Raw genomic sequence first — 10,206 nt, forward strand, 5'->3', positions numbered from 1 at the left:
AATTATGGGGTTATGAAGTACCATATGCCAAACAGTTCTTAGCCTGCTTTAAACATAGAAACTCATTTAACTTCAAATGGATGACAAAAAAGTGCTATGAGATGGATGTTGTCCAATTTTACAGATCAAGAAACTGAGACATCAGGTAAGTGAGTGGCCTTTGCCAAGGACATGTAATTTAAATAATGGTGGACATGGAAACCAAGCTGAGCAATCTTATTGCAGCATGTATAAAGCAAGGTATATAAAATAATGAAGTGTGCTACCATTAAATGAATGCCAAGTGTAGATAAAACACTATGGATATGGCATTTAATCCTATGTGAATTTTTAGACAATTAACCCAATTATGAAGCAGACTGTGTTTTGGTCAACATATGCCCTGTTTTATATACAGCTCTCTCATCAGTGTGCAAGAGAGAGCTCACCCGATGATAAGATCAACATTTTAACTGAAGTGCCCTGTCATGAGCAGTCAACTTAACAGAAAGCATTCACTCCCTATGGATTGAGGATCTCTGGCAACAGGATTCCATAGATCCAGATTTCAAAGCAGATGGACAACACCTTTGGAAGGAACCCACAGGATGTACTGAGGGGGGAGACTCATGCTGAAGAGGGTAACTGGGAATATCATCACTTGGTGACCTGTTTGTTGGTGATGAACAAACTTTGCTTGGCCTTCTGAGGCAAGTAGGGGACTCACTTGGAATACACAAGAGTGGACCACACATTCTAAAACTTAAAGGGCACCTCAATGTCACATAGTCTGGGTTTAGAAAGTGGTGCTCACAGTGATCAGGACAGCTCCTCACTCCCTGTTTCTGTGGGATTCTAGTCTCTGTGCTCTGCTTTACTCTGGCTCCAGTCCCTGTTTTTTTTTTCCTCTTTGTGCAGATGTGCTGTCTATGAGCTGGTGTCTCTGACCCAATCATGGCCATCTCCAACCCTGACTTTGTCATACTTTTATTTGTGACTATCCAACAGAGGCTGGACAAAAAAAATCTGAGTCCTCAGTCATATTCCAGGAAAGAGATTGGGCCTGGCCCAACTCTAGCCCAAAAGTTCACTTTGATATAATCACCTTAACACCAGGCCATGATCACTGCACAGCAGCAATCAGCAAAGCAGGACATGGGAGACTGTGCACAGGCCACCAGGCCTTAGAGGCAAATAGCTAAAGCTAGAGTGGCACAGCTAGGCACAGTGGCCCATGCCGATAGCCTGTATCCTCAGCAATTGGGGGCTGAGGCAGAAGGATTGCAAGTTTGAGGCCAGCCTCAGCAATTTAGCAAGACCCTGTCTCAAAATAAAACGTTAAAAAGGACTTGAGGCATGGTTCAAAGGCAACACATTCCTGTGTTCACTTCCCAGTATCCTCCCACCCCCAAAAAAGAGCAGGGCAAATACACAGCACCTGTCCCCCAATGTTTATACCTGTAGAGGGGTGTCATGAAACCCCTGATGAGCATGAGTCATGATCAGGGCCAATGAAGGTCTACACCAATCCATGGGGTATGCAGTCACTTGAACCCCCAGCCAGACACCTGAAAGGATGTTTTATCCCCAGTCTGGCTGCCAGCCAGTCATCTAGAGATTGTGTCATGCACAGAAGGGAAGGAGCAAGTTGTAGCTTTTAGAAATGTGTGCTTATTTTTTACATATACTTCATGGAAGTGGGCAACAGGAGATTTGCTGGGTTGATAGTTATTATTCTTCTCTTGCACTCAGAAATTGAAATAAATTGATGTGTATTATATACCCATTTTTGGTGACTTTAACACAAGATGACAAGCATTTATTATTTTCCTGCCATATATAGTCACAGTATCTCCTGAACAAAAGATGTTAATTCAAAAATGCCTGGGGATAAAATTCAGTGAAATGGCACCCTTGATTTAAATCTCAATCACAAAAAAGATGTTATTTCTTCTCAAAAAGTTACACAAAATATGTTAAAAATTCATAAACTTGGCAACATTAAAATAAAAATTTTACTCATAAATAATACATTGTAAGGTACAAAGAGAAGAGACAATAGAACAAGAACTCACATATAACTAAGCATTTTTAATAAAAAAAGAAAATGAAAGACACAAAGAGAACAGCACATAAGAGACTTAAATAACTATATAAGAGAATTGTTCAAAAATTGAAAAAAATAACAAATTAGAGAAATAGAAAGTAGCATCAGATACAAAAACTACATAATATTGATGAGGACTGAAATAAATTCTCATGAACTAAAGGTGGAGATGTAAATAACTGTTATTCATTTCTGTAAACTGTTTACCTTTTTAATATATATGATGCTCCTCAATAAGTATCATAGTGAGCCAGCCATGTTAGTATACAGTTACATGATAGCATAAGGCTACTGCTATATTATTTCATACTTGGATAAAGAGAATGTATATTCAAGAAGAAAGAAATACTGAAGTCTGAGAAAAATTGGCTTTTAGAGCCCAAAAACATTTTCTTTCATTACATCCTATTTAACTAACTGAACAAAATATCACAGAAATATTATATAAAATTGATATCTTTGTAACATATCACATGTATAGAGGCTTTCAAGGAAATTATGCAAAACTTATTACAAAATATAAGTTTTCAGAAACCCATAAAATACTTAATTAGAAATACCATGTGTGTAAATAAACCTCATAATTGCAAAACCAATCACTTTTCCTAAATTTAAAGTATAATTTTTCCATAAAAAATTTAGCATGATGTTGTTTTAATAAGAGACAAACCCATTTTTAAAATTTATATGGGAAATAAAATATGTAAAATATACTCCCACACCTTTAATTTAGAAGAACAACTACAATAGTGATTGTTATGTGCCATATAATATATGCATATTATAATCTATATTGCAATAATACAGACAAAAGAATTATAATGTGAACAAATCGGTATCCATACCTATGTCCACTTTTAATATTGTTAAGAGCAACATAAAGGTCTACCTAAATTCAATCATGTGAAAAATAACATTAGACATGAAGGCATAAAACTGATCCATCTAAAGTTAGAATTTGAAGATGGCGGCGAGGGGAGTGCATTGCCCCCGTGTGCTGCTTCACTGTGTGGGAGTATGACAAGTCAGGACGGCTAAAGGATATCTTGTTAGGAATTTCCAGCAATAGTGGGGTGCTCCGGAACCTGGAGGAAGGATTTCCATTGCACGAGGATCGGCTACGGGGACTCAAATGCGAGAGGTTTGTCGCACGGAGGGTAACACTGCTTATTCAGCAAATCGCCCGGCGGCTAGAGTCTGCAGCGCGCGCTGGGATAGAGACGCAGGGTTACAGCGCTGCAGTTTCTGCCAGCCACGCAAGCACCGTACTCAGGGCTGAATTCTGGGTTCGAGACAGGGGAAGGAAGCGGTCCATCTCGGTTCTCCACACCGGTCAGACCACAGAGGAGGCCAGCAGCCACCATGTTGGTAAACTGATGTCACTACCCCTGTTTTCGACTGACCGCAGCTCATTCAGCCATAGAACAGGTAATTTCAGGCTACAATTCGCCTGCGGCTTGCAGACAGATTGCTAGGGTTCAGCGCCTGGGTGCTTCTTAGAACCTGATCTTATCGGAGCGAACACCGAGCGCAGGGTGGCCGAGTTCCGGCTCCCGGAACCGTCCCGGAACCGCTCTGGCCCAGGGCTGCGGAGCCTGCGGAGGCTGCTTCTTGGTCCCTGCTCCTATCAGAGCATACACCAAGCACTAAGCAGCCGAATTCCGGCTCCCGGAACTGAGCCCGCGGGGATTGCTTCTTGGAGCTTACACTTATAGGAGCTTACACCGAGCACGGAGCGGCCGAGTTCCGGCTCCCGGAACTTCCCTGGCCCGGGGCTAGGAGCCCGCGGAAACTGCTTCTCGGTCCGGGTCCTGCTGAGGGCAGGTCAGGTCTCACCCGTTGCCTTGGTTGCCCGGCAAGGGGAACGAAATGCTGCCATTCGCATAGGATACCAACATGGCAGAGATCTGATGTCTGCAGAAAGCGGCGGAGGAGAGAACTTCATCAATACCAGCGGTGACATAAGCAGTTGGTCTCCTGGTAGGGGGGGTGAGGCACAGTCACCCGAGTCTCCTCAATTTGTCATCGAGCCAGAGGGGAGGAGCCGGGCCACCGCCAGCGCCCGGAGAAGGCCCAGCGGCTCGCCAGCGTGGTGACCGCGTGACCCCAATTGGAGAGGGGGCAGAGCGGAGCCGCCACCCGCACCCGCAAGGTGGGCAGACCCGCGACCCAGTGGTACATGGGCGTGGTAGGAGGGGCAGGGCAGAGCCGCCGTTCGCGCTTGCAAGGTAAACAGACCTGTGACAGCCTGGCGGGTCAGGCCCAGTGGCCTGCCAGTGTGGTACACACATCACCCCAACTGGAGTAGGGGCAGAGCAGATCCTTCTCCCACGCCCGGATCAGGCCCTGCCGGTGTGGTGGTCACGTGACCCCAATTGGAGTGGGGGCGGAGCGGAACCGCCACCCGTGCCCGCAGGGTGAGCAGACCAGTGATCAACCTGCAGATCAGGCCCAGGGGTCCGCAGGTGTGGTAGGAGGGGCAGGGCAGATCCGCCGCCCGCGCCTCCAAGGTAGGCAGACCTACAACAGACCGGCGGATCAGGCCCAGGAGCCTGCCGGCGGGGTACAAACACCACCCTAATTGGAGTAGTGGCAGAGCAGAGTCGCCGCCCGTGCCAGGAACAGGCCCAGCGTCCTGCAGGCGGGGTAGTCATGACACCCCAATTGGAGTAGGGGAAGAGCAGAGCCTCCACCCGTGCCCGAAAGGTGGGCAGATCTGCGACCGAGCAGCGGGACAGGCCCAGTGGCCTGCCGGAACGACAGACACGTCACCCCATTTGGAGTAGGGGCAGAGTAGAGCCGCCGCCTGCGCCTGCAGGGTAGGCAAACCTGCAACTGACCAGCGGATCAGGCCCGGTGGCCTGCCGGCGTGGTACACTCATCACCCCAATTGGAGTAGGGGCAGAACAGAGCCGCCGCCAGCTCCCAGAACAGGCCCAGTGACCTGCCGGCGTGGCAGCCACGACACCCCAATTGGAATAAGGAGAGAGCAGAGCCGCAGCCCGAACCTGCAGGAAAGATACGCAAGCAGTATGAAAAGACAAGGAAAGAAAGGACCACAAGCAATGAAGGTCAATGCAACTTTAGAAGAGGTAACAGCTGCAGCAGATGGAATGTCAGATAAAGAATTCAGGATATACATGCTTCAGATGATCTGGAGTATCAAGGAAGACATTAAACAGCAAAATCAGACAATGAAAGATCACTTCGACAATGAATTACGCAAACAAATCCAGGAAGCAAAGGATCAACTATACAGGGAGATAGAGGTTATAAAAAACAAACAATCAGAAATCCTAGAAATGCAGGAAGCAATAAACCAACTTAAAAACTCAATGGAGAATACTACCAGCAGAGTAGAACACTTAGAAGATAGAACATCAGACAATGAAGACAAAGTATTTCAACTGGAAAAGAACATAGACAGCTCAGCAAGACTGTTAAGAAACCATGAGCAGAACATCCAAGAAATATGGGATAACATTAAGAGACCAAACTTAAGAGTCATTGGGATACAGGAAGGTACAGAGCTCCAAACCAAAGGAATGAGCAGTCTATTCAATGAAATAATACAAGAAAACTTCCCAGACTTGAAGAATGAGACAGAATCCCAAATCCTAGAAGCCTACAGGACGCCGAATGTGCAAAATCATAAGAGATCCACACCTAGACACATTATAATGAAGATGCCCAACATACAGAATAAGGAGAGAATTTTAAAAGCTACAAGATAAAGGAAGCAGATTACATTTAGGGGTAAGCCAATCAGGATAACAGCTGATCTTTCAACACAGACTCTGAAAGCTAGAAGATCCTGGAATAACATATTTCAAACACTGAAAGAAAATGGGTTCCAACCAAGAATTGTGTATCCAGCGAAATTAAGCTTCAGGATGGAGGATGAAATTAAAACCTTTCACGATAAACAAAAGTTTAAAGAATTTGCAGCTAGAAAACCATCTCTTCAAAACATCCTCGCCAAAGCATTACAGGAAGAGGAAATGGAAAAGAAGAATGAAAACCAACAGTGGGAGGTAGGACAGTAAAGGGGGGGGCGGAAATAATCAAAGAGGAAAACAAACCATGTTTAGTAACAAAAATAAACAAATATGGCTGGAAGAACAACCCATATCTCAATAATAACCCTAAATGTTAATGGCTTAAACTCATCAATTAAGAGACACAGGCTAGTAGAATGGATCACAAAACAAGACCCAACAATATGCTGCCTACAGGAGACGCATTTGATAGGAAAAGACATACGTAGGCTGAAGGTGAAAGGTTGGGAAAAATCATATCACTCATATGGACTTCGGAAACAAGTTGGTTCTTTGAAAAAATAAACAAAATCGACAGACCCTTAGCCATGCTAGCAAAGAGAAGAAGAGAGAGAACTCAAATTACCAGCATACGGGATGAAAAATGCAATATCACAACAGACACTTCAGAAATACAGAAGATAATCAAAAACTATTTTGAATCCTTATACTCCAATAAATTAGAAGATAGTGAAGGCATAGATAAATTTCTTAAGTCATATGATCTGCCCAGATTGAGTCAGGAGGATATAGAAAACCTAAACAGACCAATATCAATTGAGGAAATAGAAGAATCCATCAAAAGACTACCAACTAAGAAAAGCCCAGGTCCGGATGGGTTTACAGCAGAATTTTACAAAACCTTTAAAGAAGAACTAATACCAATACTTTTCAAGCTACTTCGGGAAATAGAAAAGGAGGGAGAACTTCCAAATTCATTCTATGAGGCCAACATCACCCTGATACCTAAACCAGACAAAGACACTTTAAAGAAAGAAAACTACAGACCAATATCTCTAATGAACCTAGATGCAAAAATCCTCAATAAAATTCTGGCGAATCGGATACAAAAACATATCAAAAAAATTGTACACCATGATCAAGTAGGTTTCATCCCTGGGATGCAAGGCTGGTTCAATATACGGAAATCAATAAATGTTATTCACCACATCAATAGACTTAAAAATAAGAACCATATGATCATCTCGACAGATGCGGAAAAAGCATTCGACAAAGTACAGCATCCCTTTATGTTCAAAACTCTAGAAAAACTAGGGATAATAGGAACATACCTCAATATTGTAAAAGCAATCTATGCTAAGCCTCAGGCTAGCATCATTCTGAATGGAGAAAAACTGAAGGCATTCCCTCTAAAATCTGGAACAAGACAGGGATGCCCTCTCTCTCCACTTCTGTTCAACATAGTTCTCAAAACACTGGCCAGAGCAATTAGACAGACAAAAGAAATTAAAGGCATAAAAATAGGAAAAGAAGAACTTAAATTATCACTATTTGCAGATGAAATGATTCTATACCTAGTAGACCCAAAAGGGTCTACAAAGAAACTATTAGAGCTAATAAATGAATTCAGCAAAGTGGCAGGATATAAAGTCAACACGCATAAATCAAAGGCATTCCTGTATATCAGCGACAAATCCTCTGAAATGGAAATGAGGACAACCACTCCATTCACAATATCTTCAAAAAAAAAAAAATAAAATACTTGGGATTCAACCTAACAAAAGAGGTGAAAGACTTATACAATGAAAACTACAGAACCCTAAAGAGAGAAATAGAAGAAGATCTTAGAAGATGGAAAAATATACCCTGTTCATGGATAGGCAGAACTAACATCATCAAAATGGCGATATTACCAAAAGTTCTCTATAGGTTTAATGCAATGCCAATCAAAATCCCAACGGCATTTCTTGTAGAAATAGAGAAAGCAATCATGAAATTCATATGGAAAAATAAAAGACCCAGAATAGCAAAAACAATGCTAAGCAGGAAGTGTGAATCAGGCGGTATAGCGATACCAGACTTCAAACTATACTACAGAGCAATAGTAACAAAAACAGCATGGTACTGGTACCAAAACAGGTGGGTGGACCAATGGTACAGAATAGAGGACACAGAAACCAATCCACAAAACTACAACTATCTTATATTTGATAAAGGGGCTAAAAGCATGCAATGGAGGAAGGATAGCATCTTCAACAAATGGTGCTGGGAAAACTGGAAATCCATATGCAACAAAATGAAACTGAAACCCTTTCTCTCGCCATGCACAAAAGTGAATTCAAAATGGATCAAGGAGCTTGATATCAAATCAGAGATGCGCCGTCTGATAGAAGAAAAAGTTGGCTACGATCTACAGTCGGTGGGGTCGGGCTCCAAATTCCTCAATAGGACACCCATAGCACAAAAGTTAATAACTAGAATCAACAAATGGGACTTACTCACCTAAAAAGTTTTTTTTTTTTTTTTCAGCAAAAGAAACAATAAGAGAGGTAAACAGGGAGCCTACACCCTTGGAACAAATCTTTACTCCTCACACTTCAGATAGAGCCCTAATATCCAGAGTATACAAAGAACTCAAAAAATTAGACAATAAGAGAACAAACAACCCAATCAACAAATGGGCCAAGGACCTGAACAGACACTTCTCAGAGGAGGACATACAGTCAATCAACAAGTACATGAAAAAATGCTCAACATCTCTAGCAGTCAGAGAAATGCAAATCAAAACCACCCTAAGTTACCGTCTCACTCCAGTAAGATTGGCAGCCATTATGAAGTCAAACAACAACAAGTGCTGGCGAGGATGTGGGGAAAAGGGTACACTTGTTCATTGCTGGTGGGACTGCAGATTGGTGCAGCCAATTTGGAAAGCAGTATGGAGATTTCTTGGAAAGCTGGGAATGGAGCCACCATTTGACCCAGCTATTCCCCTTCTTGGTCTATTCCCTAAAGACCTAAAAAGAGCATGCTACAGGGACACTGCTACATCGATGTTCATAGCAGCACAGTTCACAATAGCAAGACTGTGGAACCAACCTAGATGCCCTTCAATAGACGAATGGATAAAAAAAATGTGGCATTTATATACAATGGAGTATTACTCTGCATTAAAAAATGACAAAATCATAGAATTTACAGGGAAATGGATGGCATTAGAGCAGATTATGCTAAGTGAAGCTAGCCAATCCCTAAAAAAACAAATGCCAAATGTCTTCTCTGATATAAGGAGAGTAACTAAGAACAGAGTAGGGACGAAGAGCAGGAGAAGAATATTAACATTTAACAGGGATGAGAGGTGGGAGGGAAAGGGAGAGAGAAGGGAAATTGCATGGTAATGGAAGGAGACCCTCAGGGTTATACAGTGGAGGGGGTAGAGAGAGAGGAGGGGAGGGGAGGGGAGAGGTGGGGAGGGGGGAGGGTGGAGGATGGGAAAGGCAGCGGAGCACAACAGACACTAGTATGGCAATTTGTAAATCAATGGATGTGTAACTGATGTGATTCTGCAATCTGTGTATGGGGTGAAGGTGGGAGTTCATAACCCACTTGAATCAAAGTGTGGAATATGATATGTCAAGAAATTTGTAATGTTTTGAACAACCCACAATAAAAAATTAAAAAAAAATAAATAAAGTTAGAATTTTGTACTGGTGGCACAATTTAGTGGTTAAGAATGTGGGCATAATGTGCAGGGTACTGGATTACAACCTTAGCAACACACAAGAAAATGTCAGATGTTAAGGGGGGAGTGATGTTAAAAATAAAGCAGAATATTAAAATTATGGATCATTCCTCTACCTACATACACACTTAAAAAAAAGCTACTCATATTATAAGTTTCTCTTTTTAAAGTAAAAAATGAGTAGATAGATTAGATACATTGGAAAATTTTGAAAATATATACCTTCAGTCAGCAGGAAAAGCTGGAATACACTGAGCATCAGCTCTGTCTGGAGCAAAGTACTTCATCTTGGACCAAGTCCCCAATTGCCAGAATTACCTTCAGTAAAGAGAAATGTGGAAGAAGTGATACACATGTATCTAAGGCACAGATAATATGGTGATTTTCTAGGTATCATTAATGTATTTCCAACTTTCCCATGAGCTGGGATCAATGAAGAGAAATGGCCAAATATCAAAGGTGTCCATTTATTTCAAGACATTTATCAGCATGTTTTTCCAATGGCTTTGGCTGGCAGTATTGTATTGTGGGTGTAAATAGTGTAAAATACAGTAAATTGCCAATACCTTGAGTGAGATTTTAACACTTCCAGAGCCTTGCCC

General features: G+C 42.3%; 1 long non-coding RNA gene across 1 annotated transcript in view; it reads right to left on the reverse strand.

Annotated features, from left to right (window-relative positions):
* Positions 1 to 9,916, reverse strand: part of LOC139704212 (uncharacterized) — a 36,182-nt gene extending 26,266 nt beyond the window's left edge. Inside the window, exon 1 of the long non-coding RNA XR_011706228.1 lies at positions 9,827 to 9,916. This is a non-coding gene — a long non-coding RNA (uncharacterized lncRNA). The remainder of the gene's footprint in view (positions 1 to 9,826) is intronic.
* Between the last annotated feature and the right edge of the window lie 290 nt (positions 9,917 to 10,206).

This window comes from Marmota flaviventris, unplaced genomic scaffold, assembly GCF_047511675.1.
Source record: "Marmota flaviventris isolate mMarFla1 unplaced genomic scaffold, mMarFla1.hap1 Scaffold_45, whole genome shotgun sequence".
Lineage (NCBI taxonomy): Eukaryota > Metazoa > Chordata > Mammalia > Rodentia > Sciuridae > Marmota > Marmota flaviventris.